General features: G+C 45.6%; 1 non-coding gene across 1 annotated transcript; it reads left to right on the forward strand.

Moving 5' to 3' along the window:
- The first annotated feature begins 2,108 nt into the window (after positions 1-2,108).
- On the forward strand, positions 2,109-2,182 carry Trnat-ugu. Its single transcript has one exon. It is a non-coding gene; the product is annotated as a tRNA-Thr (tRNA).
- Positions 2,183-11,170: the final 8,988 nt, after the last annotated feature.

Here is an 11,170-nt window from a genome sequence, read left to right on the forward strand (position 1 = left end):
CCCTTACATATTATCACTACTGCAAGGGCGCTCCGATATTGGCAAGTACCCAAGCATTGGACGAACTTGCAGCAATGTAGGGCATCGTACTGCAGTGGTGTAATGGTTAGCATTTCTGCTAAATAAGCAACACGACTCGGGTTCGATTCCCGGCTGCAGCACAAATTTTAACTGATTTCGTCTGCTTCGATCATTATCGTAGATAATAAAAAGAGACTTAAATGACTCAGGGATGGATTTAATTATCTCTATAACAGGGGCGGGCAAACGCAGCACGCTGAGCGCACAGCGCTGCCCGTGTGCTGCTCGCGTGCAATCGTCGAACGGGACAGTGCCGACAGCCTGCAGGTTGCGGCAGTGTAGTACCAGGCTAAGCTGCGGACGTTGAAGCGAAGCGACCACTACGTAGTGAACGTTGTATTTCAAGAATCAAGGAAACGGAGAATTGGAGATTCGCTATATTTTAAAAAGGAATGGGAGAATCATTTGTTCTCTGTGGAAAAACGTGAAAATTGGAAATGTATAATATGTGACAGTATTGTCGCTGGTGAGCGGAAGTTTAATATTGAACGCCATTATAATAAATTTCAGTATGTTGCCGTTCTTATTGCAATAAAAGAGGAATTTCTCAAGCGATTTGGGGATATATCTTACTTATCCCAAGGTTTTGAATAGTTCTCCAGAGATTCTGGTTTCTGTAGGTGATATTCATCTCAGTTTGCAAATGGAATTAATAGATCTACAGTGTAATTCTCGTCTGAGAGACAAGTTCCTTTTGGCAAGACGTGTAATAGATTTTTATCACGACTTTCCACATCAAGAGTTTCCTCGTCTCCATCGTGAAGCCATGAAGATAGTCAATGTTGGGCTTGACATACTTTTGTGAGAGATTTTTTTCTGTTATGAAAATTAATAAGTCTCGGTTAAGAGCAAACATCAGTAATGAAAATTTACGTAACTGTTTGCGTTTGTCTGTATGTAGAAATTTTGTTCCAGACATTAAACGTATTGTAAACTCCACCTGTGATAATTAAATAAAACATATCGTAGGTAATAGGTACTCTTTCAAACCATGATTTCTTTCAAGCACTCCTACTAACCTTATTCCTTCATTTAATAAAGCAGGCCAGGAAACAAAACGCATTACAGAGGAAGGAGCGGAGAGACGGTATGGTGGGGAGGGGTGAGAAGCGGGTGGCCAGCTTGCCCCTGTGTGCACGCAGAACACATGTTAACTGCACACGTGCATGTGCACCGCACACGTGCAGAATTCCTGCCCGCCCCTGGTCTATAAGATCACCAATGGTAGAAGGACGTCTCATTACGTCCCATACTGGGATGCTTGCCAATATCGGAGAGCCCTGGTAGTAGTAACAACATGTAAGGGAAAAATTAATTGAATAATGTGTTGGGGGAGGGCACTCAGGTAGTTCGTGCTGCAATGTTGACCTTTGCACTGCGGTGGTGTAATGGTTAGCATTTCTACCTAGCAAGCAAGAAGCCTCGGGTTCGAGTCCCGGCCGCAGCACAAATTGTAATTCATTTCGTCTTCTTCGATCATTATCGTAGACTAGAGATAGGGCTTTCATATTCATAAGACGTGTACATTATCATCTTCTGCAGAAATGATTAGCATTTGAGCCATGTCGGCGCGCGGTCTCAAAGTCCACATCGATATCGCTGCGCAACATCACCTTTCAGTAACATGTGCCTACGGCTCTCGTTGTCGCTATAAACGTAACGTAACGGTTCAGTGTGACTTGAGCAGAGGTGCAGCATGCTTCGCAGACGTATGAGCGAACTGCACCAGCAAATCATTGTGTTTGAAAGAGGACGCTTTATATATACTAAGATGGTATCTGTTCTTTCGGACATGTCCGAAAGAACAGATACCATCTTAGTATATATATAGTTAAGGCTCACCGGCCACTTGACCATCTTCTTCTGTGCGAATGCACAGACAGTGCCCGAACTCTTACGGGAATCGGCAACGCGCCGCGAGTAATGAGTACAATGGGCGGGGGCACTACGAATGTAGTGCGGGACAAACGTTGAGAATGTGGGTTTCGTGCCAGAGATAAATCCCTACAGTCGAGCTATCCTCTGTGTCCTCGGTGGCTCAGATGGATAGAGCGTCTGCCATGTAAGCAGGAGATCCCGGGTTCGAGTCCCGGTCGGGGAACACATTTTCATATGTCCCCGTTGACGTATGTCAACGCCTGTAAGCAGCTAAGGGTGTTCCTTTCATTGTAAGAGGACGCTTTATTGTGATCAGAGAATGCGATGCATCAATCGGAGAAATGGCTGCTAGCGTAGGACAAAGGGTTTCGGCAGTGCAACGGGTGTGTGGCGAATGGTTAGAAGGCCGCAGAATACGACGAGATGGGTCAGGTCGCACCACCCAGACCACTCCCCGAGAAGATCGACACGTCATCCGAATTGCACTTCAGGACAGATCTGAAGCCTCCTCAGCTGCGGCGCGACAGTGGAGCAGTGTAACACACAGTACACTATCAGGTGTGACAGTCCGTCGCCCTTTATTACGGCATGGGCTACGTGACCGTCGTCCACTTCTCCGCCTGCCTTTGACGAATGTGCAGAAACACGCTAGACAGGAATGGTGTATGAATGACGCTGCTAGGGACAGACAGTGTTTTCGGTCGACTCCAGGTTCAGTTTATTTGAAAATGATGGCCTCGTTTTGGTTCGCCTCAGACGGGGGAGCGTTATCACAGCGACTGCATTCGCACAAGTTATATAACGCCAGCTCAAGGCCTTATGGTGTCGGGTGTTATTGGGTACAACCTCAAACTACAGTTGGTACATGTCCAGGGCACTGTGTGACCTACGAGAATTACATCCTGCGGCCCTTTCTACACAACGCACCAGACGCCATTTTTCAGCAAGACAGTTTCTGCACGAACACATGCCTTCTTGGTGTCGCTGGGTGTCAGCCTCTTGCCCTGACCCACCAGATATGTTGCCAAACGAAAATCTGTTGGATATGGTGAAACGATGGGTCCAGCGCTGTAACCCAGTGCCAATCACCACAGACGAACTTCCATCAACGAATCCAACTGATTAATACTTACATCCTATCACGGGCATGGTACGTAGCACAACTCCTTACGCTACCGAAGGAAACCGGCAGAGCCATCTTAAAAACAGTATATTGGCTCTTGTGGTGGCATGCACTGTTCAAAGTTGATGCGCAGACTTGTACACTGCCAAAGGTCGATGGTGGCCTTGGACTCATTGACTTTCCCCGCAAATATGCGGCCCTCCTGATTCACCGTATCGCCACCTTGCGTGAAACTGACCCAGGTGGGACAACAGCGGTTCTCTTCGACCGTTATCGCCCACGATCGGCGCGTGCACCAGTCTGCTTGACACATATTCCGTTCCGGATGACGACAGTCAAGGACTATTACCTCAATCAAAGTTACGTCCTAACAGTGGCCACTGACAAGGCACGCACGTCGAAGCGCCTTTACCAGGCACTTCGAGACAGCCCACACCACATAAATTAGAGGACAGACGACCGTCGGTCATCTGGTACCAAGCTTGGGCTAATATCAACAACCCAGCCCTTCCCACGGAAGTTTCAGCGCTATGGTATCGTGTCGTAAACAATTTAATACCCACTAATCATCGCTTGGCGGGCATCCGCCTACGGCCATCGGCTGCTTGCGGCCGATGTGGTGACGTCGACACCAGAGAGCATCGCCTCTTATGCTCCCACGTCACAGAAGTGTGGGACCTTGCACGTGTGCTCATAGCGCTGATCGGTGGGACGACACCAGACAATGTGTCCATCGACTGGTTCCTTACCCCTGATATTCAAGCCCACCCCCGACCAAGACGTAACGCAATGGTGTGGCTCTTGGGCCACACCATTTTCACGATCTACGACCTTTCCCTCACCGATGCTGTCTCTTTCATGGACTACCTGTGGAGCCAGCATCGCCTGGCGGAATCTGATCGGAAATATACGACTACCTTTGCACGATTTCTGAAAGTTGCAATGGTCCATGGTTATCAAAAGGTGTTCCGGGTTGACTAAGGCACCTCGTCCAGGAATTATCTGGGTTTACTCCTGGATCTTTGTCACTCGGACTTTGCAACTAACTTTGACTTGACTTTACCTAAGATTCGACATTGGAAAAATTATTGTCAAACATTATTGGAAACTTAGGAAACACGCAATCATCTTAGAAGATTATTATTTCGTTAATTCTATGGGCGATGGGATTATCTCGCCAGCTTAGTTTTTAATTGTGTGTGCTGCCGTCCCTGTTTTTTAATTTGCCTTCATTTCTGTCTTTATTTATTTCTTCCTTTTTAGTTCTCAAATCACCACTTGCTTCACACCTGCAGAAAGAGGTATCTTTCTGAGTAATGTGTCGTCGCCCCTGAGGCATAGCAGAGTATGCCCCAGCTTTTATTTTCGTTTTTATGGCAAAAAGTCTTGCTACTAACAGCACCCTGCTGTACAAAAAAGAAAAAACAAAAAAAACAAAAAAAACAAAAAAAAACTTTGTAACCAGGTGAATGCAGCATGTATGGCTATACCACAGGACGCCAATCGCGCCTTATACGCGTCGATGCCATCACAAACGGTGCAAGTTATCAGCGCTCATGGCGGACCCTCTGCCTTCTAGGCAACAGGACACATGCTGAACCGAGGTGACTGAAATGCTAATCATTTCTGTGGAACATACTAATGTACATGTTTTGTGAATATGAACGTTGTATCTGTAGTTGTTTAAGGTGCTCCGTTTTGTCTGAACATGAGCGTATTAACTCGATCCATGTTGACTTACGTTGTTATGCCGTATTTAAATAGTGGATTTGTACATGGTCGTAATTTACTTGCTCTCTTAAATTGCGAATATTTCTCGTAAGAACAAACAGTTGGATTTACATTGACAGCTTTGTAGCGTTACCCATATCCGCTGTATCTTTACATTTGACTATATACTTCATACGGAGAATACATCATTGTTCATCATATGAGACAGCAAGGATATAGCGACGAGACACAGATGCAGTATGTACATACGTTGTGAACAACTTAACGTAAACGTACTTCTGTATATTATATTATATTCTATGTAAACTACTATCTAATTGACGACGTCTGTACTATGCATAATGATTGCAGGTTGTACAAGAAACTGAGGATAATGCCAAAATAAGCTCGTAGTACAAAAAAATAATAAACTCTAAGCAGCTAACAGGGTCTAACTATGGATTAAAATGTCATACTGTGACTACACTATATTATGCTGCTGGGCCTGCAATGCGGAAATCACTCATTAAAACCTACAGGTAACTTCCCCTTGACTCTGAGTCACGAAATTTGGCAAGCAGAAAGGATTCACAGTGCAAATAAAGGAAAATAAATGACAAAATTGTTAATTTGTTACTACACCACACGAAAACTCTTTTCTTTTGTGCTTTGTTATCCGACTTCGAACTTAAAAATATTTTCGAACGTTTTGCAAACCCTGGGACCGTCAATAAGATGCACAAATCGACGAGTCTCCGTAACTATTTTGTGACACCTGAAGCTTTAGGCTTACAAACTAATCGTGCAATAAATAAGCAATTACTGGCAACTGAAATGTTCAAATGTGTGTGAATTCCTAAGGGACCAAACTGCTGACGTCATCGGACCCTAGACTTACACACTACTAACTAACTTAATCTAACTTATGCTAAAAACAACACACACACACACACACACACACACACACACACATGCCCGAGGGAGGACTCGGACCTCCGGTGGGAGGTGCCACGCAAGTAGTGACATGGCGCCTCAAACCGCGCGTCCACTCCGCGCGGCCTGGCAACTGAAGCGGGTGCTTTATTCTGTTCATATGTTCCTCAGTTGGACATGTTCGCCTGATCAAATATTTTGTACACTTGTAAAATCATACATATTCCATATCAGGTGATTTTCCGTTTCGTCCGCGTATTTAAGTACCTAGTCAGTTATATAATTAAACTTCTGAAGTTGGTATAAACGTCACGAGACTGGGAAAAAAATCACAGAAGTATCAAGATTGGTGCCGTGTACTCTTTTCAACTTATTCGTCGATGCTCGCGAAGCTGCGGTCACTATTGAGTCATATACCAGTACAGAACTAGGACAGATACGTACACGCTCTGACAAAAACTGAATCACTCAGAATACACGGTGAGATGACAGCGTAACTTCGTGCATGCACACATCGTCAGCGAGTGTGTGAATCATTAGAGCTACAATTCTATGTAACAGATCACTGTGGAAGACATGTACATGCCGCGTACTCGCGTGAGACAGCGTTATCAGCAGCACCTGACAGTTTGGAACGGACCTCGTTGTGGGTCTCCCTTAGGCCGGTTGGTCGCATCGAGCAATATCCAAATTTGTGAGGAATATGCTGATGGTGGACTGCATGGAGACGTGACGACAGACGTCAGGAAAGGCATAATCGTTTTCAACGTTCCGCTCGATCACGTTCGATGGCCACGATGGAGGATCGCCGTTCTGTGCGTAAGCTCATCGTAACCCCTTTCTGTCGGTACCTGTTACCTGAATCAAGCCAAAGCCCTCTCTGCAACATTTAATTCGTTCTACACAAATAGTCGGAGACTAACAGTGACAGATTGCGGAATTATCGTCCCATGAGCAGGTCGCCGTTAACACAACAACACTAACGGCTCCGTTTGGAGTGGTGCTGTGAACGGGAAGCATGGACTGCTTGTGTTCTATGATGAATCGCGGTTCTGCACCACTCCGGATGACCATCGACGGCGAGGGTGTCTGCGACCTGGAGAGATGTCCCATTCTTTCAGTGTTTTGGAGAGTATTACTCTTGGCGTCATTGTGGGGGCAGCCATTGAGTGTGATTTCACATCATGCCTGGTAGTGACTGAGGGAACTCTGACACCACAACGATACATCATGGACATCCTGAGTCCCCCCCGTGTTACTTCGCATGCAACAGTACCGTGGAATTATTTTTCAATACTACAATGCTCATCTACACATGGTATGTGTCTCTTATAAACTGTCTACACGTTGTTGAACTACTTCGGAGGATAGCAAGATCCCCAGATCTCTTCTTGATAGAACGTGTGTGTGGCAATCCGGACATCAACTCAGTCCCAGTTGCAGTATGCGGGATATCTGCGACAAGTTGCAAGAGTTGTGGGCCAGCTTTCTTCACGAGCGGACGCAACTGCTTTATGATACCCATCCCGACCGAATGAGCGTAAGCACCCCTGCCAGATGGGGTGCAACATCATGGTGAAAAGTGGGCTCATCTTGAGTGTTCATTGTAAATTGGCTAGATTTCGTAAGGACTGAAATATGATTACATAGCGGTACCACCACAACCTGTGTAGTTACACTTCTTTCTTTCTCTTTTTCTGGGTGCTTCCCTATTTTAGTCAGGCAGAGAACGAGGACTGTTCAAAAAAATCCCGGAACTGTGTCCACAGAATATTTCTACGCGTACCTTTTACTTATTGTGCATGGTCTCCTTCGAAATGGCCTCCTCCACAATTCATAACCGCTTCCAATGGCGTTTCCACTTCCGGAAGCAATATTGGTACGCCTCTTACTGGATCGAGTGAATGGCCGTCTACGAAGTTATCCTTGATCTCGTCTATAGTTCCAAATCTTCGTCCTTTCAACGGAGTTTTCAACTTTGGAAATAGAAAAAGTCCGCAGGGGCCACGTTTGGAGAGCACGAAGGATGAGGCAGCACAGTGATTTCGTTCTTTGTGCAATACTCACGCACCAACAGGGGTGAATGTGCGGGTGCGTTGTCGTGGTGCAACAGCTAGGAGTTGTCTCGCCACATTTCAGGCCGTTTCCTTCTCACATTTTCGCGCAGGTGTCGCACCGCGTCCCGATAGTACCATCGGCTAACAGTTCGTCCCCTGTGGCACGAATTGATGAAGAACTAAACCTACAAAGTCAAAGAAAACCGTCAGCACGGCTTTGATATTTGACCTGGCCTGACGAGCTGTTTTTGGTCTTTTAGAACCTCTCCCGACCCACTGTGAACATTGAACCTCGGTCTCAACATCATAACCGTAGACCCACATCTAGTCACCAGCTATGATTCTCGTAAGAAACATCTCGTTGTCATTTGAGCGATCCAAAAGCTCAAAGTTTTTCTGGTCTTGACTTAAGAGCCGTGGGACGAACTTGGCGGCAACACGATGCATTCCAACATGCTGTGTCAGGTTTCCATGACGTGATCCAACTGAAATGTTACATTCTTCTGCAGTCTCTCGGACGTTCCGTCTTCGATTGGTACGCACAATTTCGTTGACATTCCTGACAAGAGCGTTATCAGTAGACGTCGAAGGGCGTCTTTAACTTCCGTCCGGCCACTTTTAAACAGTCTGGACCATTCGTAACACCGAGTAAGGCTTAAGCACTCACGGCCGTAGGCTTCCTGCATCGTTTGGTGTGTCTCTGGAAAGGTTTTCTTGAGTTTCACGCAAAATTTAATGCAGACGCGTTGCTCCTCTAATTCTGCCGTCTCGAAATTCACAAACTGTGCCACACAACGCTCTACTCAATAGAGCTCTGCACAATTACTAACAGAAATACAACAATGGGACTTCCGGTAGTAACACATTAAACACGAGCGTGTGCAGAGATGCCAACCGCATTTCGCTCCAACACACCACTGGCGCGAAATTACGAATGTCCCGGAATTTTTTGAACGGGCCTCTTACATGAAATTGCTGATTGAATAAAAAGGTGTGGAAACAAAGCGTAGAATGCTAAGGCAGCACAGAATACAATCATTACTTCAAAAAATGGTTCAAATGGCTCTGAGCACTATGGAACTTAAGATCTATAGTCATCAGTCCCCTAGAACTTAGAACTACTTAAACCTAACTAACCTAAGGACAGCACACAACACCCAGTCATCACGAGGCAGAAAAAATCCCTGACCCCGCCGGGAATCGAACCCGGGAACCCGGGCGCGGGAAGCGAGAACGCTACCGCACGACCACGGGCTGCGGACTCATTACTTCAAATGATATATCACTGTTCTTGTGTCGACATCAAAGAAAACTCCTCCCCCGTATTTTATTACGAATGTGTTTACGCCAGTATCTCCGCGCGGGATTAGCCGAGCGGTCTAGGGCGCTGCAGTCCTGGACACTGCGGCAGGTCCCGGCGGAGGTTCGAGTCCTCCCTCGGGCATGGGTGTGTGTGTTTGTCCTTAGGATAATTTAGGTTAAGTAGTGTGTAATCTTAGGGATAGATGACCTTAGCAGTTAAGTCCCATAAGATTTCACACACATTTGAACATTTTTTACGCCAGTATTACTTCGTGAGAATGAAACAGAAATGGCTGCCAGAGCGATTGCCGTGGACTGTGTTGATAAACTAGTGCGTCTGTTGTAGTGTCTCTCTCTCTTTACTGTCCGCCTGCTTCACTGGATGGTAACGTGCTTGCCTCCCATGCACTGGGTCTGGGTTTAGTTCCCGGCCGGGTCGGAGATTTTCTCGACCCGTGGACTGGGTGTTGTATTCTCCTCATCATCATTTCATCCTCATCATCGGCCGCAAGTCGCCCAATGTGGCACCGAATAAAATAAGACTTGCAGCCGAACCCGAATGGGACATCCCGGCCAACAATGACAGACATTTCATTTCTCTTCACTGCGAGTCAAGTATTAGTTTTTTTGTAAGTGCTATTCGCGGGATTTAGCATCCCCCCCTCCCCCCCCCCTCGCCCTCATCCCTCCCCGCTTTGCTTAATACTGGCTTTATAGTGGTGGCTGTTCTATTTGTGGAGACATGAGTGTTTTAAGAGGTCGCTATCAAATTTTGGTGGTCACCAAAATATCTTCTGTCTCTTCCGCATCAATGTGTTTGCCAATTAAGGAAACATCAAGTTTGTTCTCCAATGGTCTCGAGCTTGTACGAATATTATTGAATGTTAACGAATGTTTTTGAACATTATAGAACATTCTTTAATGTTTTAAAATACAACTTATAAACTGCTCATGTCGCCTTAACCGATCAGTTGCGCAAGGTAATAAGGACGGAGGAAAAGTGTGTCCGTTTATACTCGTACAGAGGAATACGTAAATCATGAATGGTTGTGTCAGCCAACTATTTTAGTAGCAAACAATACCTAGGTTAATAAACAAATCAGTGAAAGCAGACTATGAAACGAGGGAAAGATAATGTAGTTAAACCCATTGGTGCAATGATCAACGACGAAGAGCGTCTAAACCTACCAACGGAAGTCCTAAATTCGGTCTATGTTCCTGACATGCCCGCTCAAAAAAGCTTCAAAAGAACATCACGGACGCGTAAATGTTAACAATAAATGTGAAAGGCAAGTCTGTCGTCATATCATGAACTCCATTTATTTCAATCAACTTAACGTTCAACTTTAAGAGTGCAGAATCTGCTTTACGATTAGTGTACAGTGCGACTGCCAATAAAGCACAAGACCAAACAGTCCAGTGTTGCGGAATGAATTTAAAAGAATCGTGTTTTTCGCACAGATAACTGTGTCTAGCATGCTGGTGTGTTGGATAACCACAGAATTCATTCGTCTTTGCACCCGAAAGTGAAACGTGAAAGGCAGTATTATAAAAATGTACGTTGAATAAGTTAGAATACAAATTTCATCGTTCTTTGAGAATGTCAAGTCCATGAATGGCTGAAAATCGTTTCTAGTCAATGATCGGTTCAGTTGAGCCACAGGACCAGACCATTCCATGTAAACGAAGTCCACACCATTGTGGAGCCACCAACAGCCTCTGCATAGTGTTCAAAAAGTCTCTCCGCAGTGCCGAATGATTGTTAGCCGCGCGTGCCGAATGATTGTTCGCCTGCCTGGGTTACTTCCCTTCAAGTACACTCTCCCTGCACTCCACTGTTTCGTTTATCTCAGCCAGCGTCTGTAGTATCTTTGGTGTGTGTCGTTACGTGTTGACGTAAACGTTTAAGTTTAGTTCCTTTGTTCGTTTGTTTCGTTTTTGTCACTGTTAAAATGCTAACCATTGAAGATCGTGTGTTTTAGTCGAACAAGTGTTCAAAGCTGGCGGTAAATGCACAGTTTCAGTTCGTCAAACATTTAATTCAGTTTTCCCGGAGGCAACACTCCCACATCGCGATACTGTGCGA

This window comes from Schistocerca piceifrons, chromosome 9, assembly GCF_021461385.2.
Source record: "Schistocerca piceifrons isolate TAMUIC-IGC-003096 chromosome 9, iqSchPice1.1, whole genome shotgun sequence".
In the NCBI taxonomy this organism is placed as follows: domain Eukaryota; kingdom Metazoa; phylum Arthropoda; class Insecta; order Orthoptera; family Acrididae; genus Schistocerca; species Schistocerca piceifrons.